Source organism: Hyla sarda, chromosome 7, assembly GCF_029499605.1.
Source record: "Hyla sarda isolate aHylSar1 chromosome 7, aHylSar1.hap1, whole genome shotgun sequence".
NCBI lineage: Eukaryota > Metazoa > Chordata > Amphibia > Anura > Hylidae > Hyla > Hyla sarda.
Genome location: NC_079195.1, coordinates 94,641,148 through 94,668,238, shown reverse-complemented (window position 1 = coordinate 94,668,238; position 27,091 = coordinate 94,641,148). Strand labels below are relative to the sequence as shown.

Genomic DNA, 27,091 nt, shown 5'->3' with positions numbered 1-27,091 from the left:
ACGGTCTGTCAGTGGATGCTGGGAGTTGTAGTTTTGCAACAGCTGGAGGCACATGGGTTGGGAAACTTTGAGTTAGGAAACAGACTCTAACTCAGTGTTTCCCAACCAGTGCGCCCACAGCTGTTGAAAAACGACAACTCCCAGCATGCTCTGACAGCCGAAGGGCATGCTGGGAGTTGTAGTTATGCAACAAATGGAGGAGAACAGTTTGGAGACCACTGTGTAGTGGTCTACAAACTGTGGACCTCCAGATGTTGCAAAACTACTACTCCAAGCGTACCCAGACTGTCCAGGCAGGATGGGAGTTGTGGATTGGCAACATCTGAAAGGCCATCTGCAGAATTACAACGCCCAGCATTTCTGGGCATGCTGGGAATTGTAGTTTTGCAACATCTGGAGGTCTATAGTTTAACAACCACTGTATAGTGGTCTCCAAACTCTGCCCCTCCAGATGTTGCAAAACTTCAACTCCCAGCATGCCAGGACTGTCCAGGCATGCTGGGAGTTATAGTTCTGCCACATCTGAAGGGCCAGATGTTACAGAACTACCTGGACTTCCATGGGCAGGCAGAGCAGGGGATCTGAACTTTATTCCCTCCCACCCCCCTCCTGCCGATGGTCGATCAGTCCTGACTGACCAATGGTAGGGGATAGGAGGAGGTGGCACCCTGATCACCCTTATTTTCTCCAGAGACCCGATTAGCCTGGAAAAAACGTGATTTGTGGGTCAAAATTGACCGGCGAATCATGGCGCTCATGGTCTCAGGACCCCCCCTTAGCGATGTGCCGGTATGGCTGCTGCAGGCATCCAATGAGCTGCTGGCTGCCCTTCCTTTCCTATAGAGCTGTAGTCGGCAGGATCGTAATGGAGGACATTCTGTCCCCCCTGAAGGTATTTAAAGAACTGTACACATACAATACATATACACACTATACACCCCATACATCAATGTTTCCCTATCAGTGTGCCTCCAGCTGTTGCAAAACTATAACTCCCAGCATGCCCAGACAGTCAATGGCTGTACATTCATGCTGGGAGTTGTAGTTGTGCAACAGCTGGAGGCACCCTGGTTTGTTAAACACTCCCCATACACTCCACATACAATGGTCATCCCAGAACCAATTAGCAGTTTCCCATAGAGATATGTATTTAACATACAATGGTTCCGAGGCCCCAGAACCAATTACCATTTTTACATAGACATATGTACTCGACATATGATGGTTTCAACATATGATGGTTCTCCTGGAACCAATTAATATCATATGTTGAGCGACCACTGTATCGGGATGCAAGGGCGTACCTGTACGCCCTCCATCCCCAACAAGTTAATATTTTGTCTTGTAAAATGTTACATATCACAATGGAAGCCGAACAGCTCCCATTGAAAATAACAATATACAATCATACAGTGGCCTTACTGGCTTTCTTTGGTAATCTTCCCTTATGACATCACACATGTGACATCATCAAGTGTATGGAGCTATCTGTACCAGCCACTAGTACAGTCCAGGCCTTAGCTATCAGAGGGAGTGCACATTAAGAGCAGGAGATGAGGAAAAGGACAAGATGGCACAGGAGAGGTACATAAATCCTAAATATTCATCAGAATACATCAAGAATTCTAGACTTGCAAATGATGACTAGATCTAATGAATATAATGTGTCAAAATCATAATGTAAATTGTATTAAATCTAATTATTTAACTAGACACTTAGCTGATGTTCCCAAATGACCAAGTATATATTGTTTATTCAATTTTATTACACAAAAAGTTGGGGTGTAAGTACTGGATGGGTATATTAAATCTAATGGGGGTGACAGGGAAGTAATATAAGAGTTCTCTGACCTTTATTACCTCCTGTTATAACCTAAAATAAGAATTTAGGCTGGAATAATGTATATTTCACTATTATAATGCTGGATTTCATGTATGACTATTAATACTGATTCATAAAAAGAAATGCATACATTGAATTTTCTTTAACAGGATTGTCCTAGAGAGCAAATTTGGTAAAATCAGATGTGTGTCCCATACATATATGTAAAGGGGAACAAATGTCCTGTTTTTAAGGAAAATAACTTATATCCCTGTAGAGTCCTTCTCCCCCATGGATTTGATCACGTAGTTTCCTCTCTGAGCTCTAACCCTACTGTTGCCAGGCAACAGAGCACACACTTTCCCACAATTCCCTTTGCTTATAAGCACAGTGAAGACAAACTGCCATTACCTTCAGGAGACTGCAGGTGAACTAAGCATGCGTTACCCCCCCCATAGTGGGTCGTAACCAAGGGCAACAGTTATCAAAACAATGCGGGTACATGGAGGATTAGTAATCTTATATCTATCACTGAGCTAGATAGATAGATAGATGAAGAAAAAGATCACTGCAGCACTCCAAGGGTAGTGGAAAATTGTCGGTAGTGTTTTTTCCATCACAAGTACAAGGGAATGTTTCAGCTGCTAGCAAGCAGCCTTTCAAATGAGTGCTACACTGATCTTTTTCTTCAATGTGAATTTGGAGCTGATTTGCACCCACTTACTATTTCTCTGATGGTGTGCTTCTACCTTCTTTTCTATCTATCTATCGATCGCATAGATCAGTGTTTCCTGAACAGGTTGCCTCCAGCTGTTGCAAAACTACAACTCCCAGGCTGGGAGTTGTAGCTTTGCAACTGCTGGAGGCACCCTAGTTGGGAAACACTGAGATGGACAGATAGATAGATGGATAGATAGGGAATAGATATTGGACATAGATCAATGTTTCCTAACCAGGGTGACTCCAGCATGCTGGAAGTTGTAGTTTTGCAACAGCTGGAGGCACCCTCTTCAGGAAACTGTGGTAGCGGGGTGTGATGAGGGCACATGTTGTTACCCTAGGGGCAGATGGCATTAACCCATTGTATTCATAACGCCAGGGCGTGGTTTAGCCTAAAGCCACCCTGTGCTAGTCAGTTAGGGAAGCTGATCGTGACCACAGCGGCAAAATCACAGTGACCCAATCATCTGAGAGGAAGGCTGAAGGGGCCCTACCTGGCTCAGTGCCATCAGATTGGTGCTCCAAGAATATAGGCAGCCTGTATGAATAGAACGCCAATAACACTCTGCTATAGTACAGCATTGTTCAGTGTTTGCAAACAAAAGGTCTCATGTGACAGTTCCCTATAGGGACTTAAAATGGTGAGAAAACTTTAATATAGGACTCAGGGCTTTTTCATTTTTGCACTTTTGCACAGTTTTTTTCCTCCTCATCTTTTAAAAATCCTACCGCTTCAAAATTTCCACCTACAGAACTATATGAGGGCTTGTATTTTGTGCCACCAATTTTGCTTTGGAATGACATCAATCATTTGTCCAGAATTGCTGAGTTTTGGTCACTTCATATATAAAAATTTATAAAAAAAAATAGATCAAAAAGTCCAATCTGAACAAGAATGGTACTGAAAAAAACTACAGATCATTGCCCTCTTATATCCCCATATACAGAAAAATAAGAGTTATAGGCAGGGGCGTAGCTAGAAACCTCAGGGCCCCGGTGCGAAAAATTGCCCTGGGCCCCTCTACCACCTGACAACCCGCTTCCCCAATTCCGGACGACCCCATACTCAGCTGCACAAAGATAACAGTGACTACAGCACTGATCGGACACAGTCAGGAGAATACACAATGATATCACTGACCTGAGTGACGTCTTCTCTGTTGTCTTTTCTTCTTCATCTGGTCCAGACGTCAGGACGTCTTCCAGCTCCATCTTCTCTGAAGAGTCTGACACCCGGACATCATAGGTTCTCACTATGTCAGTAGATCCTTATCCTCTGTATGAAGACAATAATCATTATTATTATTGTACCCCCTGAATATAATACTGCCACCCCACCTACTGTACCCCCTGAATAAAATACTGCCTCCTACTGTTCCCCTGAATATAATACTGCCACCTACTGTACCCCCTGAATATAATACTGCCTCCTACTGTACCCCCTGAATAAAATACTGCCTCCTACTGTACCCCCTGAATATAATATTGCCACCTACTGTACTCCCTGAATATAATACTTCCACACACTGTATCCCCTGAATATAATACTGTCACCCAGTGTACCCCCTGAATACTGCCTCCTACTGTTCCCCCTGAATATAATACTGCCACCTACTGTACCCCCTAAATATAATACTACCTCCGACTGTACCCCCTGAATAAAATACTGCCTCCTACTGTTCCCCTGAATATAATACTGCCACCTACTGTACCCCCTGAATATAATACTGCCTCCTACTGTACCCCCTGAATAAAATACTGCCTCCTACTGTACCCCCTGAATATAATATTGCCACCTACTGTACTCCCTGAATATAATACTTCCACACACTGTATCCCCTGAATATAATACTGTCACCCAGTGTACCCCCTGAATACTGCCTCCTACTGTTCCCCCTGAATATAATACTGCCACCTACTGTACCCCCTAAATATAATACTACCTCCGACTGTAGCCCCTGAATATAATACTGCCACTCACTGTACCCCCTGAATATAATACTGCCTCCTACTGTACCACCTGAATATAATCCTGCCACACATATACACATCATTCATACATACAGTACATACACACATTATACATACACACACTGCCTCCGCCCCCACACACATGCATAATACATACATACACATCATACATACACATTATGCATACACATATCATACATACACCCGCCACCTCCAGATCTCCCCTGCCCCCGCATAATACATCTCCACACATCATACGTACAGTACATACACACACACATATCATTCATACATGATACATACAGTACACACAAACACACACATCATTCATACATCATACATACAGCGCACACACACACACATCATTCATACATCATACATACAGTACACACACATCATTCATACATCATACATACAGTACACACACATCATTCATACATACAGTACACACACATCATTCATACATCATACATACAGTACACACACACACACACCATTCCTACATCATACATACAGTACATATACACACATCATTCCTACATCATACATACAGTACACACAAACACACACATACCATTCCTACATCATACATACAGTACATACACACACACCATTCATACCATTCCTACATCATACATACAGTACATACACACACATCATTCATACATCATACAGTACATACACACACATCATTCATACATCATATATACAGTACACACACATCATTCATACATCATACAGACAGTACACACACACACCATTCCTACATCATACATACAGTATACACACCCACACACCATTTCTACATCATACATACAGTACACACACCCTCACACCATTTCTACTTCATACAGTACACACACCCACACACCATTTCTACATCATACATACAGTACACACACCCACACACCATTTCTACATCATACACACAGTACACACACCCACACACCATTTCTACATCATACAGTACACACACCCACACACCATTTCTACATCATACATACAGTATACCCAATAGTCCCATCACACCATTACTCCATATACCATATTGCATCCGCATAATAGTTAGGTAGGCTATACAATAATCTCCTGTACCTTGGAGGGCTCTATATAATTTCGTATACACAAGATAAAAAATAGAGCTAAAAAACTCCCAAAATTTTAAAAAATTACAACATTTTATTTCAACATATTAAAATGAAAGAATGAGGTATTGACAAACAATAACGCACCAATATACAACTCGATGCAATATCAGACAGAAAAATGTAGTGCCCAATGCTATAGTACATAAACAATAGTGCATAGGATTGCATGCATACCAGTTTAAGGTAAATACGCTCCATTTGCATATACTGACAGTAAAGAGCCCATTAATAATTATGCTAGTCTTAGCTGATCTCCTATTAGGCCACTGACTGGTATGCAAACCCGTTGGTTCCCTCCCACAAGTGTGGGCTCCTATCTGCACTCACCCATAGTGATGTCTGCATTGTCACCGAACCCCTACAGCCACTGTTTCGTATCTTCTTAGGGGGCTTGCAAGCCTGGTGGGAGGGAACCGACGGGTTTGCATACCAGTCAGTGGCCTAATAGGAGATCAGCGAAGACTAGCATAATTATAAATGGGCTCTTTACTGTCAGTATATGCAAATGGTGCGTATTTACCTTAAACTGGTATGCATGCAATCCTATACACTATTGTTTATGTACTATAGCATTGGGCACTACATTTTTCTGTCTTATATTGCATCGAGTTGTATATTGGTGCGTTATTGTTTGTCAATACCTCATTCTTTCATTTTAATATGTTGAAATAAAATGTTGTAATTTAACATTTTTGGAGTTCTTTAGCTCTATTTTTTCTCTTGTGTATATCATACATACATACAGTACATACACCCACATACCATTCCTACATCATACATACAGTACATACACCCACATACCATTCCTACATCATACATACAGTACATACACACACATACCATTCCTACATCATACATACAGTACATACATACACACACACCATTCCTATACAGTACATACACACACATCATTCATACCATTCCTACATCATACATACAGTACACACACACACATCATTCATAACATTCCTACATCATACATACAGCACATACACACACACATCATTCATACCATTCCTACCAGGGACGTGCACACATAGGAGTGAAAGAGGGCTGGAGCCCCTGCCCTTTCCCTCACCTGCCCCTCTAGTGCCCTCACAAAAGGAGCTGCAGACTCAGGGTGACAGGCGAAGTAAAAAGGATCCATTGCTGGGAGATTTATATGTGGTTTAATGGAGGGTGCTGTGCCCTCCCTGCAGCAAGGGGGCACCACTTACCCTGTCATTATCTGCCATTTCTCAGCTTCTCTCCACACGGAGGAGACAGGAGCAGGGGAGGCAGAGAGAAGCCCCGCCCACAGCATGTCTGGACACAAACTTCAGTCTATGCAGCCCTTACTGTAAGTAATTGTAAATATATGTGAGTGATTGTATGTCAGTGTGTGTGTGTATGTATACATATATGTGTATCTCTATGTATGTGCCTGTGCAGAGAGGGATGGCTGGGGCCTTAGTGTAAGTGACTGTGTATATATTGAGTGACTGTATGTCAGTGTGAGGTGTATATGTGTGTGTTTGCGTCCATCTCTATGTATGTGCCTATATATGTGAGCAAGTGAATCTATGTATATGTGTATGTATGTATGTATGTGTGTGTGTGTGTATATATATATATATATATATATATGAACAAGTGAATCTATGTATGTGTGTGTGTGTATATATATATATATATATATATCTGTGAGTGATTGTATGTGTGTGCCTGTTGGCTATATCTTTAAGTATATATTCCATGTTGTATGTATTTGTCAAAGTGTCTCTTTGTATGTGTGTATATTACCTATGTACTGTATGTGCCTTTATGTGCTTGTATTTTTTGTATGAAGCACATTATTAGGGAATTATTGGAGGAATGTAAGCACAGTATATAGGGAATTTATGGAAGCACAGTATATATTTCATTATATTGGAACATTATATTTTTTATGTATGCTGGCACTGTGTATAGATCCTTAGGGTGCGTTCACATGTGCCTATTTTTGCTGCAGATCTGTTGCAGATTTTGCTGCTCATTGACAATGGGAAGAGAAATCTGCTAAAGCAAATCTGCAGCAGATCTGCAGCAGAAAATACACACCCTTAGTGGTGGCACAGTATAGTTAAATAATAGTGGCACAGTATATAGTTCATTAATGGTGGCACAGTATATAGTTCATTAATGGTGGCACAGTATATAGTTCATTAATGGTGGCACAGTATATAGGGAATTAATAGATGAATGGTGGCACAGTATATAGGGAATTAAGGGTGGTACGGTATATAATTAAAGGGAAACTGACAGGCTGTTTACTCGCACTAAACCCAATACACTAGGTTACAGTGCAGGAGAACAGGAGAAAGATAATGTTATGCTTACTAAATGTGGACCAGCCGTTTTCTAGGTATTGCTCCACATTGCTAGTATGCAAAGTCAGTCTTGTGCGCAATGGAGGCGGAGCTTCCCTGCCTCCATCCTGTATGCTGTGCTATGCCTGCCGTCTTTGTATATTTATAATTCTTTTTTTCTCCAACACGTGTATATTGTAGCATGTAAGCATATATTAGTGTGGTGTCCATCTCTTCAGTGTAAGAACCAGAGCTGTGTGGAGATTCCTGCATAAGGTGGGTGATGGGTGCTGGGTGATTGGGGATGGGTGATTGGGGATGGGTGCTGGGTGAGGTCGGGTACAGTGCACTTTCTGTCATATAGAGGTCAGACCGGGGCATATAGGGGGAGATTTATTAAAACCTTTGCAGAGGAAAAGCCCTCTGCAAAACGATCTGATTGGTTGCTATGGACAACTGCACCGCTCTTTTTCTGCACAGGTTTTGATAAATCTCCTCTATAATACAGTATACTATAGTGCAGCTGTCACATGTTTTCTGTAAATAAGACTGACAGCACAGCCAAAGTGTATATACACATGGCAGACCTTCATAGAAACTGTTCTTCACTCGATTTTACTCGATGAACGTAATCTCCCCCCCGGACCACAGATTCAATAACACTCAGCCCCCACTAGCACTCCCCCCCCCCCCCCCACTCCTCCGGACCACAAATTCTATTAACCCTCCACGTCCAACTCCCCGCTACTCCGGACCACAAAGTCACCCATTCGCCGCCGCTCCACCGGGCCTGGTGCTAGCAGTGACAAGCCTCCCATTCAGGCTCGGGACCTCGGACTGTGCCTGAGGGCCCGACCTGCGGCGGTCGTATAGTGAGTGGCAGAGGGGCCCTGCGAGCCCCCCGTGCTATGGGGCCCGGTCGCAATGGCGACCTCTGCGACCTCTATAGCTACTCCACTGGTTATAGGGGTAAGAGGATGATTTTAAACATACACATTTTCCTACAAAAAGCTATACGTTTTTAAAAGTAGTAAAATAATACAAAACCTATATTATGTGAGTATCGTTGTAATAATATACTATTATTATCCTAAAGATAAGGGCCCAGATTTATCAACCTGTGTGAAAGAAAAAATAGAGGGATTTTTCCACAGCAACCAATCACAGCTTAGCTAAGGAGCTCTGGTAAAGTGAAAGCTGAGCTGTGATTGGTTGCTGTGGGAAAATCACTCCACTTTTTCTCTAACACAGTTTGATAAATCTGGGCCAATGTGTCATTTTTATGTAGTAACAAACCCCTCCAAAATGTGCAAACTGTGTTGTTTTTAAAAGAGAATTCGACCACAAATATTGCTACAATATTTGCTTTCGCCATAAATTTTATGGTACAATAAGTGATGTAATGACAAACTATCTAGCTAGTTACCTGGATACTTATATACCAGGTTACCTAATTATACATATACTTACATACCTACCTGGCTACCTACCTACCTACCTACCTGCCCTTTTACTGTGCGGGAGGGCATTATAACAGTTCGAGGCCTATAGAAGGGGAGATTGTGTAGAGGAGGGGAGGGACTGTTAAGATGCAGAGTGTAACATGTTTGTCTTACATATGTTTTGGCTTGAAGAAGTCGACATGGCGGTCTAATGCGGACAGAGAAGAAAATGAAAAAGGATGACACTGATCAGAAAAAATGTTGATTGTGAGTCCTCAAATGTAACTGTAATCATTTATTTGGTATACACATCCTGTGTACAGCTGGTGTCTATCTCTATATGGCCCTGTATATAATCACTTATATGGTATACAGATCCTATGTACAACTGGTATCTACCGCTATTTGGGAACTGTATGGGGGGAATACTGGTGTGTATAGTCGTTTAATTCAGTACAGTATGTTGGTATTATCCAGTTATTGTGTAGTGGTATATATTTACTCCTTATTAGAGATGAGCGAACTTACAGTAAATTCGATTCGTCACGAACTTCTCGGCTCGGCAGTTGATGACTTTTCCTGCATAAATTAGTTCAGCTTTCAGGTGCTCCGATGGGCTGGAAAAGGTGGATACATTCCTAGGAGACTCTTTCCTAGGAATGTATCCACCTTTTCCAGCCCACCGGAGCACCTGAAGGCTGAACTAATTTACGCAGGATAAGTCATCAACTGCCGAGCCGAGAAGTTTGTGACAAATCGAATTTACTGTAAGTTCGCTCATCTCTACTCCTTATATACAGGTATTCTTGGTCATGGAAAACTACCTTACCTACGTTATATATATTTCATTTTATTTTGTATGTAGAAGTGGTGCATGAGGAGGGATTTGGGTAGAATAGGAGTGGGGCAGAGGTGTGGCCAGTGGCCGACTGGGGCCCTTGCTTTATTTGGTCCGGGGGCCCTGAGGGTTGTCAGTCCGCCCCTGGGTGCAAGGGGCCCAGGGGACACTGAAGGAGGCTGTCTGACAGGGCAGCAAGGGTATGGAGTAAAAATCTCCTGTACTGGGCCACCACAAAACACTGATCTATCAATCTATCTATCACTCTATCTTTATCAGTGTTTACCAGTGATGGTGCTGGGGGGAGGGGAGTTGAGCAGGGATGGTGCCTGCCCCCTGTTTACCTGCCTCAGAAGGCTCTCTGCACTGCTGAGCTCCTGTATCCTCCATACTGATCAGCAGCTCTTCCTTCTTGCCGAGGTGAAGTGATGTTGTGATGTCACGTGACCCATGCAGTGCAGGGAAAGCTGCCGATCAGCAGAGGAGGAAGAGGAGCTGAGTAAGTCCCCCACAAGAACTATACAGGAAAACTCCACAGAACTCTGACCATCCCTGTCACTGGCTGTGTCTGTAAGCACTCTTCGCTGTAGTTTGAGCTCCCAAGAACAGCCACTCACAGGGACGGTCGGACACACCTGGGTCAGGGTGTCACCCTACCAGAGGTTGTCACCCGGTGCGGTCTGCAGCTCCCCCCCCCCCCCCGTCCACCCCTGGCAACGCCACTGACATTTTATTCCCCCGCGATTCCTGGGCCGGCACCATGGAAATCTGAACACAGAAGCTTGGGGCTTCCGTGTTCGTGACGTCACCATGCCCCCTCCATTCAGGTCTATGGGAAGGCGCGTGATGACTAGTACATAGAACAGCACAGTGCTGGCCCGGAGATTGCAGGGGGGTCCCAGTGGCCGGACCGCCGCGATCAGACATCTTTTTTCCTATCCTTAGGATAGGGGACAAGATGTCAAGGGGCGGTGTACCCCTTTAAAGGGAATTTATCATATCTATTTGCTCCAAAGAATTGCAGACACTATTGCATAGATAAAATTGTACCTTTTCTAGAGTTGATAATAGTTGCCAAATGTATAAACCACTTTTCTATTTCTCAGCCAAGTGTCAAGGAGGCGGTGCCAATCTGCTGAAGGGCCACAGCCTTGCACACTTCCCCGCTTGCTCCCACCTCCCAGGCATTCCTTGACTGATGTTCAGAGCCCTGTTTGTCAATCAAGGAGGAGCTGAGAGGGGAGAGCAAGTGGCTCAGCCTTCTTGACACTTCATGAAAACAAAGAAGTTTTTATAAGTTTGGCTACCACCATCAGCTCCAGAAAAAGTAAAGTTTGCTTTCAGAAAATACAGCTGCCAGATTCCCTTTACTCCAGGTATAGACCAGGAATACATAAGACAATTATGAGGACACTTTCAGGTGGTTCAGCACCATACATTTGTGTATTACACCTGACTATTTGACGATACTGGTTTTAATGTGGAATGTTGATTCAGGGATCTATCCAATTGACAGCGGGTCATGGAGAAATTTTCCTCCACCATGTCTATGACAATCATGGATGGTTCTTGCCTTCCTTAGTGTATAGTGCTATTGCTACCATAAAAAATGTCAGAACCCTGAAATAAAGCCTAACAGACTTAAAGTGGTACTCCTGTGCCCCAGCCTTCTAAACATCCGGTTCAGAAGGCTTGGAGCACAGCCTCAACGTCATGGCCACGCCCCCGCATGTCGTCACACCACACCGCCTCCAATGATGTCTATAGGAGGGGGCGTGATGGTTGTCACGCCCCCTCCCATAGACATCAATGAAGGGGCGTGGCATGACATTGCAAGGGGAATGGCATGACATTGCGAGGGGCATGGCCATGAAATCACGGCCCCTGCCACTACGCCAGGCTATCTGAATCGGATGTTCAGAAGGCTAGGGCACGGGAGTACCCCTTTAACTAAACTAAGGAATACATAAGAATTTGCTCATGGTTATTAAAAAGAGGAAGCGCACAAATAAGAGGAGATAAGGATGAGGACAAGGTTGACACAGCAGAGGTAAGAAAAAAATCCTAAATATTAATCAGAATAGATCTGAGTTCTAGACTTGCAAATGATGACTAGATCTATTAAATATGTGTAAAAATATTAATGTAAATTGTTTTAAATCTAATTATTTATACACATTGCTGATGTTTACAATTGACCAAGTATATACTGTCTATTCAATTCTATTACACAAATAGGTGGGGTGGAAGTATTGTATATTCATATTTGTAGTGTTGCAAACATGTAAAGGCAAAAGCATGTCTAAATGTCTAAATATCTTCAGTGTATGTGACATAGTAAGGCTGGAATTCCACTTGTTTTTTCTGCTGCATGGCGTTATATCGGCCAAAAAACGCTGTGGGCAGATGTTAGCTGTAAATCAATGAGAAATCGCAAAATTATTTTTCCACTTTGCGTTTTTCAGTTTGGCGTTTTTTTTTCCACTCTGTTTCAGCTCCTTGGCAGTTTTGCAAAATTGCAAAATGTTGAGTCTATGGCGTTTTTTTCCCTGAAATCACCATGTGGGTTTTAACTTTGACATTTTTGTAGGCGGTTTTTATTCTTTTTAAAATGTTTGTACTTTTCCAAAAAAAAGTGATGGAGACACTTTATAAATTTTTAAACAGGGATCAATTTGTGTGTGCGGGCAGGGCACTAAAAATGTAGCCGACAATAATAAAAATGTAATGTGTGTGTGTATTTCACTTTTTTTCTCATTTTATTTAATTGTTTTTAATTTTTTAGGTAGTACTACTACTCCCAGCATGGAACACACTGTTCCATGAAGGGAGTAGTAGTACCTGTACTAATTGACAGATTGCCCTGGGTCCATTGCGATCCTCCTGTATAATGTATAGATGTGGGGGGGGGGGGGGGGGCGCTCTTCTATGGTCTGCTGCACTGCCATATACATAGACCTTTTCATATTTCCCGCAGAGAGCTGTAAGTGGCTCACAAAAAAAGTTTTTCACCGGAGTACCCCTTTAACCATTATGCTGGAACTTATGTATGACCAATAACCCCTTAAGGACCACGGGTTTTTCCATTTTTGCATTTTCATTTTTTCCTCATCACCTTCTAAAAATCATAACGCTTTCAATTTTGCACCTACACACTCATATGAGGGCTTATGTTTTGCGCCACCAATTATACTTTGTAATGACAACAATCATTTCACCACAAAATTTACGGTGAATTCTGTAAAAAAATATTTTTGGGGCAAAATTGGAAAAAAACACACAATTTGGTAAATTTTGGGGCCTTCCATTTCTACGCAGTGCTCTTTTTGATAACATTGACAACATATATTTATTCTGTAGGCCCGTATGGTTACAATGATACCCAATTTAATTAGGTTTTCTTTATTTTACTACTTACCAAAAATTATAACTACATGCACCAAAATTAGTATTGTTTAAAATTGTCCTATTCTGACCCCTATAACTTTTTTATTTTTCCATATATGGGGTGGTATGAGGGCTCTTATTTTTGCGCTGTGATCTGAAGTTTTTATTGATACCATGATTGTTTTGATCTGACTTTTTGATCACTTTTTATAAATATTTTAGAGTATACAAAATGATCAAAAAGACACAATTTTGGAATTTAGAATGTTTTTACATATACGCCATTGACCGTATGGTTTAATTAACCTTATATTTTTATAGTTCGGATATTTACGCATGGGGATACCACATATGTTTATTTTTATTATGTTTATATATTTTTTTATATGGAATTTGGGAAAAGGGGGTGATTCAAACTTTTAATAAGGAAGGGGTTAATGTGTGTGTTTTTTATCTTCTTAGTCCCCTTAGGGGACTTTTAGGATGAATCATTTGATTCCTCATACAGATCAATGTGGTTCCATAGAACAACATGGATCTGTGTGCTCTGCGCTCGATTGATGAAGCCTGGTCCTGCCACCCCACTGGACCACCAGGGAGCAGTTAAAGGTACCTTTAGACGCTGCTGTCTGCTTTGGCAGAGGCAATCTAAAGGGTTAAAAGCCGGCCACGATGTCGGCTATTAACGCCGGCCCTCAGATACAAGAATCAGCTGGGGGCCAGCCGGTATGACGCGGGCTCGAGTTGGGAGCCCGCGTCATTCCCCATTAATGGCACAAGGACGTGTATGCATGTCTTTGGTCGTTAACCAGTTAAAGGGAACCAAGCAGTAGATTTTACCATATCTTACGCTTGGCAATACATTATACAGTGATCCCTCAACATACAATTGCCCCCCCAACTCCCCCACCTGGGTGGTGCCGGCTAGCTGTTGCAAGACTACAACTCCCAGCATGCTCTTATAGTGAGAACATACTGAGAGTTGTAGTGGAACCAGCTAGAGGGTAGGTGGCTGAGGTGGGTGGGTGGCTGGGGAGGAGAGCCGGCCGGCTTACAGAAATATGAAAGTACGGCACTGTAAATTCATATTTCCCGCCCTGAGCCAAGAATGAAATGCTGCCAAGCTCCCCCTCAAAAAAAAACAAAAAACAAAAAAACAAACACATGCGTATATACACATATATCAAACACATATATATACATTTAGTCATCATATGTAGGACAGTTTTTTTTTTTTACACATAATACTGTATACCTAAATATACTAGCCATACAATTAGCAATTGATACCACTAAACAAGGAGCAAATAATAACCTTACATTATTGTAACCTGACCAGATCAGGGATGCTGAGACCAACAATACCGATAATACCGGTTTACCAAGATAAATATTATCAATATTACACCTATATAAGGGACACATAATACCGCCACAGAAGGACCATTACACCACAAAGCGACTAGTGACTGGATAATTCAATTATACTATTTTTAAATAAAATCCACTATATGCAAACCCAGATTTCCCAACTACCTCACCCCCCCATACAGTGACCAAATAAAATTATATACCAGCTGTACACAGGTTTTGTATACCATATAATTGATTATATGCAGGACCATATAGAGGTGTGTACCAGCTGCATACAGATCTGTATACCATATAAGTGGTGATATACAGGACTATATAGAGGTATATACCAGCTGTATATAGATCATGTAAGTGATTATAATTACATTTACATCAGCAGCATCATTTTTCCTTTTCTTCTCCATCCGGCTCAGACAGCCATGATGTCTTCCTACAGCCAAAACTTCATCTCTTTAGCATCTGCGGGACAAACATGTTAGACTCCATTGCCCTCCATTGCTAATCCCCCCTTTATCATTTCAATTATTAATCCTCCGGGGAACTGGGAACTGAAATGGCACAGAGGGGGATCAAATAGGGGATTGGCAATTGAGGTGGCACCCCTGATTCCCCTTTGCAATTTTAATTACCTCCCCATGCCATTTCATTCACAATCCCCCCACCCCTGTGCCATTTTAATTACCCCACTCAGATCCCCCTGTGATGTGCCAGTGCCATTTTAATTACCTCCCCAATCCCCCTGTGTCATTTCATTAACACCCCCCAAAAGCATTTCATTAACCCCCCTCCCCTCAGCCCTTTCATTAACCCCCCCCCCATTACCGTAGCCATTTCAATAACCCCCTCCCTGTGCCATTTCATTAACTCACCCTCCTTCCCCCTGTGCCATTTAATTAACCCCCCTCCCCCCTGTGCCAATTCATTACCCCCCTTCTCCCCCCTGGCTTTGCCAATTCATTAACCCCTCTATCTCCTCTCCCTCCCCTCCTATGCCATTTAATTAACCCCTCCCCCCTTCCCTGCTGCCTCACTTTCTCAGGCCTGGTTAAGGCTAAGATTGCAGACGTGTCTCAGGCAGTGGTGTTGCTAGGGCTTGTGTCACCCGGTGCGGAAGAAAATGGTGTCACCCCCAACATCACACCGTCCCCCGCGCCATTTTTTTAGCCATATAAAGAAGAACTATCATCCCCCCCCCATCTCCGACTGCTGAGCCTCGGCCTCCTCATCCTTCATCACCCCCCACCACTGCTAGGCCTCGGCCTCCTCATCATACATCATACCCCCACTGCTGTGCTTTGGCCTCCTCTTCATTCCTCACCTCCCACCACTGCTGTGCCTCGGCCTCCTTATCATTTATCACCCTCCCACTGCTGTGCCTCATCATTCATCAATCCTCCCCCCCAGTGCTGCCTCCTCATCATTTATAACCCCCTACTGCTATGCCTCCTCACCATTTAAACCCCCTCCTTTGCCTCCTCCTCATTCATCAAATCCCACCCCATGCTTTAACGCCTCATCATTCATTACACCTCAACCTCCTCCTCCTGTGCCTCCTCATCATCCCCCTCTCTGTGCCTCCTGAACACATTTATCACCCCCGCCACATACTGGTGTCCCCCTCATCATACCCCAATTACCCCAGTGCCCCCGTGCCTCTTCATCATTCATCCAAACCTACCCACCCCACCCTGCTGTACCTCCTCAACATTCATCACCCCCACACACACTGCTGTACCCCCTTATCATACCCTAAACACCCCCCCCCCGTGCCTTCTCATGATTCATCCAAACAATCCCCTCTCTGCTCTTCTGGGCCTCCTCAACAATTATCACCCCCCCCCCACTGCTGTACCCCCTTATCATACATACCCTGGTGCCTCTTCATCATTCATCTAAAACCTTCTTTCTGTGCCTTCTTAACATTAACCCCTCCCCCCCCACACACACTGCTGTAACCCTTCATCATTCATTTAAACCCATGCCTGACAGACTCCCGCCGCCACTGTGCCCCACTTACTAAATTAAAGGGCATTGTGCACCCCAAGGCGGATGGCCTCTTCCGTCCTGCACCCATTCTGTACTACAGACCAGTTCTGACAGAGAGGAGACGGCTATGCAGCGTAGCTCCGTCATGCTCCGCCCACTGCTGCTCCGATGGCCCCCGTTGCAGGACTGACGGCCACCGACTGGCGGCGCAAGTGAGTTCTAAAAAAGAAAAAGGTCTTTATTTTTCCGCCCCCCTCGGCTGTGTAGTCTGTGCGCCCTAATGTGGCTGCTTGGTCCGCCTTATTACAGAGTCGGGCCTGCTTGAAACCAGACTCAACATACAACGCTACAGACAGTCCAGATCTGTAAAACGTGTCAATGGCTGGAAGTACTGACCAATCAGAACGGGCATTTAACTGGTAAATCACCTGTATTACTGAAGTGCATGTACTGACTGGCTGTCTGGTAGCGCCTCCTACAGTACAGGGTGGTACTACATGTTCAGTATAGAAATTAAGAGATGTCCAGCGCAGGTTCCAAGCAATGCGAAAAATATTTATTCAGCAGGAACACAACATGATGACAGATAGGTGACGCGTTTCAGCCACAATCTGTCATCATGTTGTGTTACTGCTGAATAAATATTTTTCGCATTGCTTGGAACCTGCGCTGGACATCTCTTCATTTCTATATCATTATACGAGTCGTGGTTCGGTCTCGTCCGAGACGCAGGAAGGGCGTACGAGTGAGCTGTGCCTTATACTTGGACTTTGTTACATGTTCAGTACTACTCTTACCTGTGCCACAGTTAGCTGCTCCTTTGGACACCAGATAAGGGTGGCTCTATTTTACTTTTTATGACATTGGGGGGTATTTATAATTTTTACCTGTTGCCACTTTCTTTTTACCCATTTTTTTTTTTTTTTTTTTACGTACGTGAGCTAAATTTATCATTTGGCACATGTCCTTTACAAACAGGGCCGGATCATCATTGGCGCTCATGCAGCGCCTTCTCCGGGCCCTGTGCCCTTAGGGGGCCCCCGTCACATTAGGGACATCGCTGTGTCCTGAAAAATGAGGAGCAGTGAGGAGGACGCACGCGCATGGTAGGTGACCAGCGGCACGTCATCTTCAGTGTTCCGACCACCCCACCTCCGGTCCCGGGACCTACTGCTGTGGCCCTTAGGCCATAGCAGTAGATTGTGACCCCGGAGTGGTGGTCGGAATACTGAAGTGGAGCAGTAAACAGGCATACAGCCTCCAGCCATACACTGTATATGGCTGAAGGCTGAATCTCTATGGGAGAACTGTACTGCACCTAATGTGGGGGACTATACTTCACCTAATGTGGGGGACTATACTGCACCTAATGTGGGGGAACTATACTGCACCTAATGTGGGGAACTATACTGCACCTAATGTGGGGAACTATACTGCCATCCTAATGTGGGGAACTATACTGCACCTAATGTGGAGAACTATACTGTCAACCTAATGTGGGGGAACTGTACTGCACCTAATGTGGAGAATCTGTACTGCACCTAATGTGGGGGAACTAAACTGCACCTAATGTGGGGGAACTCTACTAAGCACCTAATGTGGGGGAACTGTACTGCACACCAAATGTGGGGGAACTGTACTAAGCACCTAATGTGGGGGAACTGTACTGCACTCCTAATGTGGGGGAACTGTAGTGCACACCTAATGTGGGGGAACTGTACTGCACACCTAATGTGCGGGGACTTGTACTGCCAACCTTATGAGCGGGGACTTATACTGCACCTAATCTGGGGGAACTACAAACTAATGTGGGGGAACTATACTGCACCTAATGTGGGGGAACTGTCGGGGGGGGGGGGGGCATCATAATGAAGTATTCCGTCTTCCAGACAGCCTTAATGTGGCCCTGGGGTGGGGGGAACAGCATTGTATTAAGTGGAGGGGACAGGGGTGGGATACAGCAGTGTATTTGGGGGGGATCAGCATTGTATAAGGGGGAGGGGTGGATCAGCATTGTAATAGGGGAGATGGGAGGGGGGATCAGCAGTGTATTAAGGGGGATGGCAGCAGTGTTTTGGGGGGATAGAAGGGGAGGGGGGTCAGCATTGTATTAGGGGGAGGGGGGATCAGCATTGTATTAGGGGGAGAGGGGCTCAGCATTGTATTAGCGGGAGGGTGGATAAGCATTGCATTAGGGGGGATGGGAGGGGGATCAGCAGTGCATTAGGGGGATGGGAGGGGGATCAGCAGTGTATTAGGGGGGATGGGAGAGGAAGGGGGTCAGCATTAGGAGGAGGGGAGGGGAACAGCAGTGTATTAGGGGGGATGGGAGAGGAGGGGAATAGCAGTGTATTAGGGGGAGGGGATCAGCAGTATATTAGGGGGAGGGGGGTCTGCAGTGTATTTGATTAGGGAGTTAGCATTGTATTAGAGCTCAGGAGTGTAGACGAGTGTAGGATCAGGGGTATAGAGGAGTGTACATGGGTGATAAAGGGGTGTATATGGGTGACAGAGGGGTGTTGGGGGTGTAGAGGTGTGTACATGGGTAACATAGGGGCAGGGCCGGACTGGCCTACCGGGATACCGGGAAATTTCCCGATGGGCCGCTTTGAGATGTGGCTGCATTTTTTTGCCCTCCAGCGGCCACCAGGGCCGGATCATCATTGGCGCTTATGGAGCGTCTGCTCCGGCCCCCGTGCTCGCAGAGGGCACCAGTCACATTAGGGACATCCCTGTGTCCTGAAAAATCTTTTCGGGACACAAGGATGCCCCGGTTACCTCTCTGCAGCCCCGCATTAACTTTAAAAACGCAGGGGCCTCCGGGAGGTAGCGCACGCAGGGACGTCACTGATGTCCCGTGCGTGCGCCCATAGTAACAGAGCGGAGCAGTGAGGAGGACGAACGCGCATGGTAAGTGACCAGCGGCACGTCATCTTTAGTGTTCCGACCACCCCACCTCCGGTCCCGGGACCTACTGCTATGGCCCTTAGGCCATAGCAGTAGATTGTGACCCCGGAGTGGTGGTCGGAATATTGAAGTGGGGCAGTAAACAGGCATTCAGCCTCCAGCCATACACTGTATATGGCTGAAGGCTGAATGTCTGTGGGGGTACTGTACTGCACCTAATGTGGGGGACTATACTTCCCTAATGTGGGGGACTATACTGCACCTAATGTGGGGGAACTATACTGCACCTAATGTGGGGAACTATACTGCACCTAATGTGGGCAACTATACTGCCAACCTAATGTGGGGAACTATACTGCATCTAATGTGGGGAACTATACTGTCAACCTAATGTGGGGGAACTGTACTGTACCTAATGTGGGGGAACTGTACTGCACCTAATGTGGAGGAACTGTACTGCACCTAATGTGGGGGAACTAAACTGCACCTAATGTGGGGGAACTGTACTAAGCACCTAATGTGGGGGAACTGTACTGCACACCAAATGTGGGGGAACTGTACTAAGCACCTAATGTGGGGAACTGTATTGCACACCAAATGTGGGGGAACTTTACTGCACATCTAATGTGGGGGAACTGTACTGCACCTAATGTGAGGGAACTATACTACGCCTAATGTGGGGGAACTGTAGTGCACACCTAATGTGGGGGAACTGTACTGCACACCTAATGTGCGGGGACTTGTACTGCCAACCTTATGTGCGGGGACTTATACTGCACGTAATCTGGGGGAACTACAACCTAATGTGGGGGTACTATACTGCACCTAATGTGGGGGAACTATACTAAGCACCTAATGTGGGGGAACTGTATTGCACACCAAATGTGGGGGAACTGTACTAAGCACCTAATGTGGGGGAACTGTATTGCACACCAAATGTGGGGGAACTTTACTGCACATCTAAAGTGGGGGAACTGTACTGCACCTAATGTAGGGGAACTATACTACACCTAATGTGGGGGAACTGTACTGCACACCTAATGTGGGGGAACTGTAGTGCACACCTAATGTGGGGGAACTGTACTGCACACCTAATGTGCGGGGACTTGTACTGCCAACCTAATATGCGGGGACTTATACTGCACCTAATCTGGGGGAACTACAACCTAATGTGGGGAAGCCTTGATCTAGCCCTGGGGGGAACAGGATTGTATTAAGTGGAGGGGGACAGGGGTGGGATACAGCAGTGTATTGGGGGAGGGGGCAGGGGGGATTAGCATTGTATTAGGGGGAGGGGTGGATCAGCATTGTATTTGGGGAGATGGGAGGGGGGATCAGCAGTATATTAGGGTGGATGGGAGGGGGGATCAGCAGTATATTAGGGGGGATGGCAGCAGTGTTTTGGGGGGATGGAAGGGGAGGGCGGTCTGCATTGTATTAGGAGGAGGGGGTGATCAGTATTGTATTAGGGGGATGGGTAAAAAGCATTGTATTAAGGGAATTGGGGAATCAGCATTGTATTAGGGGGAGGGGGGATCAGCATGGGTGTAGAAGAGTGTAAATGGGTGACAGGTGGGCACAGGGGGTGACAGAGGGGTGGACAGGGGTGACAAAGGGACAGAACAGATGGACATAGGTGACAATGATGTGGCCAGTGGGGTAAAGAATGGGGGGAGGGGGAACATGGGTGACAGCGGGGTGGACATAAATGACAGGAGGGTGTACATGGGAGACACGGGGGTTAGAGGGGTGGACAGGGGTGACAAGGGGGTAAAAGAGGAGTGGACAGGAGTGACAAAGGGACAGAGGGGACAATAGGGAATGGACATGGGTGACAGAGAGGTAGACGTGGGCATGGGTGACAGAGAGGTAGACGTGGGGGGGGGGGGTTGAGGGTTGTCAGAGGGGTGGACGGCAATGGTGAACATAGATAACAGGGGTTGGAAAGGGTTGGCCAAGGTAGACAGGGATGACAAGAGGGTGGACTCGGGAGAAAGGGGGGTGGACATGGGAGACGGGGGTTAACAGGGGTGAGGGGTGGACAAGGATGACAAGGGGAATAAAAGAGCAGGACAGAGGGGTAAAACAATTAATAAAATAATTCAACCGCCCCTTTCAGAATTAAAGGGCATACATTCCTATTACATGATTAACTGTTTTATATATTATAAAAAAAATGTGATAAAATATTTTATAAAAAATATTAAAAATGTACAAAATATTTTAAGTTAGAAAAAATCATCTAGATCCCAATGTATTCCTTTATTTATTTATTTTTTGTTCCCTTTTCTTATGCGGTTTCATAATCCCTGAGATAAGTAGTTCTGGCCCTAGAATGTTATATATATTAGCGTCTGTAGCATGTATAAGGAGCATGTTATCATACTGGTGTCTTTTTACAGATGACTGATGCCCGGTGAGAAGGTGAACCCTCGTCAGCTGCACGAAAGGAACCACGAGACAGGTAATTAATATTTATATTAATTACTGATAACAATCAGGCTAGATGTAAAATCTAGACCTGTAGAGATGTCATAGTCTCTCCCTTATACATGAAGATATATGTGTTGTTAATAAGTATATCATCTATGAACAGCTTCTTATATAACACAACCTTGTCTCAGGTACAGAGATTAGGAACATTTATGATCCTTAGTCCCTGTTTTTACTTGTAGGAATCCCCCTTTATCAATATAGTTTTTTTTTATCAGAAAGATTTATTAAGGTTTTTGTTTAGTTTTTGACAAAACATAAAAAACACACATGAACAAATCAAAACAACCCCCCATCCCTTCCCCCCACCCCCAGGAATGACACCTCCCTCCAGGTTCTTATGACAAATATAAACTAGAGCACCACGTTATAACCCATGTAGCAGTCACCAAAAAAGAAAAGAAAAGCCTTGGAAGACACATTAGGAGTAGGAGAATATTATACTGGGCTATAAGGGAAGGAAAATAAGAAAAAAAACAAAAGAATCACCACACATTTAGGCCGACACAGAGCAAAGACACATCAATATATGTAAACCAATAAGGGGAGGACACAAAGACCACATCACCCAAGAAAAGAAGCATATCATCAGCATATAGAGCTATGCGTTTATCTTACCAAATTACCCAGGGCCTCCTCCAACTCTCTCAAAGTATGTTCAGGAAGTATCTCTGGGTCTGCGACAGGACTGCTACTGGGATAGAGGAAACAAATTGATACACATTAACATCATCATAAAACTATTTGGAGGAATACGTCTCCTCATAAGAGGAGACTAACACATCAAGAATTTTAGCATCTTCCTGCACCAGAGACCCAGCACCATTGCAGAGACAAAGAATGGCCATGGACTCCTGCTGCACCCGAATCATACGTGCCAGTAAACGGCCAGTGCTTTCCCCACTTTCAAAATATTGCTGCTGCTGAAAAAACCTTTATTATCCGCCATGTGCAGTAGATGTACATACAGTAGAGTACTCAAAGACTGCCAGCGAACCTGAACAGCACCAGACAGGCTCCCAAGGAACTCCCTCTCAGCAAAAAGCACCTGCCATTGCAACAACTCCTGTATTCCTTGATTCTTCAATTTACATGTGGTAATGTCTCTAATAAACACACCCGGGACAAAAGCCTTCAGAGAATCCCACACTACCCCCAACAAAGCTGAGCCACAATTAATTTCCAGGAAAGATTCAATATCCGCTACCAGAGTGTGACCTATTGTATTTACCTGAAGCCAGATTGGAATAAAATGCCACAAGGACCCCCTAACTCTAGGACTAGAACTGAAGTTAAGGTGTACATGAATAGGAGAATGATCCGATAAATGACAGGGGAGATATTCCACCAACGCCACCCATGGGAAGATCAGCTCATTACCCAGCGCTAAATCAATACGTGACAGAGTACCATGGGAACTAGAGTCGCAGGAATACTGCCTACCTGCAGGATTGCACCAACTCCATAAGTCAACCCACCCAGCTTCCTCTACAAACCTAGTCAGACCGGTAACAGAAGACTCTATAGGGGTCCCTCTACCCCCAAATTAATCTATGGACGGATTCAAAAGATAATTTAAATCTCCTACCAGAAGAAGGGGCACATCTGTCAGGGAAGAGACAAAGGACACCACCCTCCTTAATACATCACTAGAATGTGGGGGAGGGATATATATTGCAGCCAATATAAAAGGCACATGGTAAAATTCGCCATAAAGGCACACAAAACGACCATCAGGGTCAATCAAACTAGAAAAACACTTAATAATAAAGTGTGCAATAAAACTGTATTGCACACCTAATGTGGGGAACTGTACTACACACCTAATGTGCGGGGACTTGTACTGCCAACCTAATGTGCGGTGACTTATACTGCACCTAATCTGGGGGAACTACAACCTAATGTGGGGGAACTATACTGCACCTAATGTGGGGAAACTGTCGGGGGGGGCCATCATAATGAAGTTCTCCGTCTTCCAGACAGCCTTAATGTGGCCCTGGGGTGGGGGGGAACAGCATTGTATTAAGTGGAGGGGACAGGGGTGGGATACAGCAGTGTATTTGGGGGGGCCGGGGGGGGGATCAGCATTGTATAAGGGGGAGGGGTGGATCAGCATTGTAATAGGGGAGATGGGAGGGGGGATCAGCAGTGTATTAAGGGGGATGGGAGGGGGGATAAGCAGTGTATTAGGGGGGGTGGCAGCAGTGTTTTGGGGGGATAGAAGGGGAGGGGGGTCAGCATTGTATTAGGGTGAGGGGGGTTAGCATTGTATTAGGGGGAGAGGGGCTCAGCATTGTATTAGGGAGAGAGGGGCTCAGCATTGTATTAGGGGGAGGGTGGATCAGCATTGCATTAGGGGGGATGGGAGAGGAAGGGGGTCAGCATTAGCGGGAGGGGAGAGGAACAGCAGTGTATTGGGGATGGGAGAGGAGGGGAATAGCAGTGTATTAGGGGGAGGGGATCAGCAGCATATTAGGGATAGGGGGGTCTGCAGTGTATTTGATTAGGGAGTTAGCATTGTATTAGAGCTCAGGAGTGTAGACGAGTGTAGGATCAGGGGTATAGAGGAGTGTACATGGGTGATAAAGGGGTGTATGTGGGTGACAGAGGGGTGTTGGGGGTGTAGAGGAGTGTACATGGGTAACAAAGGGGCAGGGCCGGACTGGCCTACCGGGATACCGGGAAATTTCCCGATGGGCCGCTTTGAGATGTGGCTGCATTTTTTTTACCCTCCAGCGGCCACCAGGGCCGGATCATCATTGGCGCTTATGGAGCGTCTGCTCCGGCCCCCGTGCTCGCAGAGGGCACCAGTCACATTAGGGACATCCCTGTGTCCTGAAAAATCTTTTCGGGACACAAGGATGCCCCGGTTACCTCTCTGCAGCCCCGCATTAACTTTAAAAACGCAGGGGCCTCCGGGAGGTAGCGCACGCAGGGACGTCACTGATGTCCCGTGCGTGCGCCCATAGTAACAGAGCGGAGCAGTGAGGAGGACGAACGTGCATGGTAAGTGACCAGCGGCACGTCATCTTCAGTGTTCCGACCACCTCACCTCCGGTCCCGGAACCTACTGCTATGGCCCTTAGGCCATAGCAGTAGATTGTGACGCCGGAGTGGTGGTCGGAATACTGAAGTGGGGCAGTAAACAGACATTCAGCCTCCAGCCATACACTGTATATGGCTGAAGGCTGAATGTCTGTGGGGGGAACTGTACTGCACCTAATGTGGGGGGACTATACTTCCCTAATGTGGGGGACTATACTGCACCTAATGTGGGGGAACTATACTGCACCTAATGTGGGGAACTATACTGCACCTAATGTGGGGAACTATACTGCCAACCTAATGTGGGGAACTATACTGCACCTAATGTGGGGAACTATACTGTCAACCTAATGTGGGGGAACTGTACTGTACCTAATGTGGGGGAACTGTACTGTACCTAATGTGGGGGAACTGTACTGCACCTAATGTGGAGGAACTGTACTGCACCTAATGTGGGGGAACTAAACTGCACCTAATGTGGGGGAACTGTACTATGCACCTAATGTGGGGGAACTGTACTGCACACCAAACGTGGGGGAACGGTACTAAGCACCTAATGTGGGGAACTGTATTGCACACCAAATGTGGGGGAACTTTACTGCACATCTAATGTGGGCGAACTGTACTGCACCTAATGTGAGGGAACTATACTACACCTAATGTGGGGGAACTGTAGTGCACACCTAATGTGGGGGAACTGTACTGCACACCTAATGTGCGGGGACTTGTACTGCCAACCTTATGTGCGGGGACTTATACTGCACGTAATCTGGGGGAACTACAACCTAATGTGGGGGAACTATACTGCACCTAATGTGGGGGGAACTGTCGGGGGGGGAGGCATCATAATTAAGTACTCCGTCTTCCAGACAGCCTTAATGTGGCCCTGGGGTGGGGGGAACAGCATTGTATTAAGTGGAGGGGACAGGGGTGGGATACAGCAGTGTATTTGAGGGAGCCGGGGGGGGGGGGGGGGAATCAGCATTGTATAAGGGGGAGGGGTGGATCAGCATTGTAATAGGGGAGATGGGAGGGGGGATCAGCAGTGTATTAGGGGGGGTGGGAGGGGGGATCAGCAGTGTATTAGGGGGGATGGCAGCAGTGTTTTGGGGGGATAGAAGGGGAGGGGGGTCAGCATTGTATTAGGGGGAGCGGGGATCAGCATTGTATTAGGGGGAGAGGGGCTCAGCATTGTATTAGCGGGAGGGTGGATAAGCATTGCATTAGGGGGGATGGGAGGGGGATCAGCAGTGTATTAGGGGGATGGGAGGGGGATCAGCAGTGTATTAGGGGGGATGGGAGAGGAAGGGGGTCAGCATTAGGAGGAGGGGAGGGGAACAGCAGTGTATTAGGGGGGATGGGAGAGGAGGGGAATAGCAGTGTATTAGGGGGAGGGGATCAGCAGTATATTAGGGGGAGGGGAGTCTGCAGTGTATTTGATTAGGGAGTTAGCATTGTATTAGAGCTCAGGAGTGTAGACGAGTGTAGGATCAGGGGTATAGAGGAGTGTACATGGGTGATAAAGGGGTGTATGTGGGTGACAGAGGGGTGTTGGGGGTGTAGAGGAGTGTACATGGGTAACATAGGGGCAGGGCCGGACAGGCCTACCGGGATATCGGGAAAATTCCCAA

General features: G+C 45.6%; 1 protein-coding gene across 6 annotated transcripts in view; it reads left to right on the top strand.

Moving 5' to 3' along the window:
• LOC130282117 (neutral ceramidase-like) overlaps positions 1-27,091 on the top strand; it is a 348,583-nt gene that overhangs the window by 109,834 nt on the left and 211,658 nt on the right. For 4 of the 6 annotated variants that reach the window (XM_056530032.1, XM_056530027.1, XM_056530024.1 and 1 more), the window contains exon 3: positions 22,325-22,386. The exons of 1 other annotated variant lie outside the window; for it this stretch is intronic. The gene's annotated coding sequence lies outside the window, so the exon portion shown is untranslated. Of the gene's footprint in view, positions 1-6,903; positions 7,001-22,324; positions 22,387-27,091 lie in introns of all 6 variants that reach the window. One more of the 6 variants, XM_056530023.1, reaches the window with a different exon arrangement.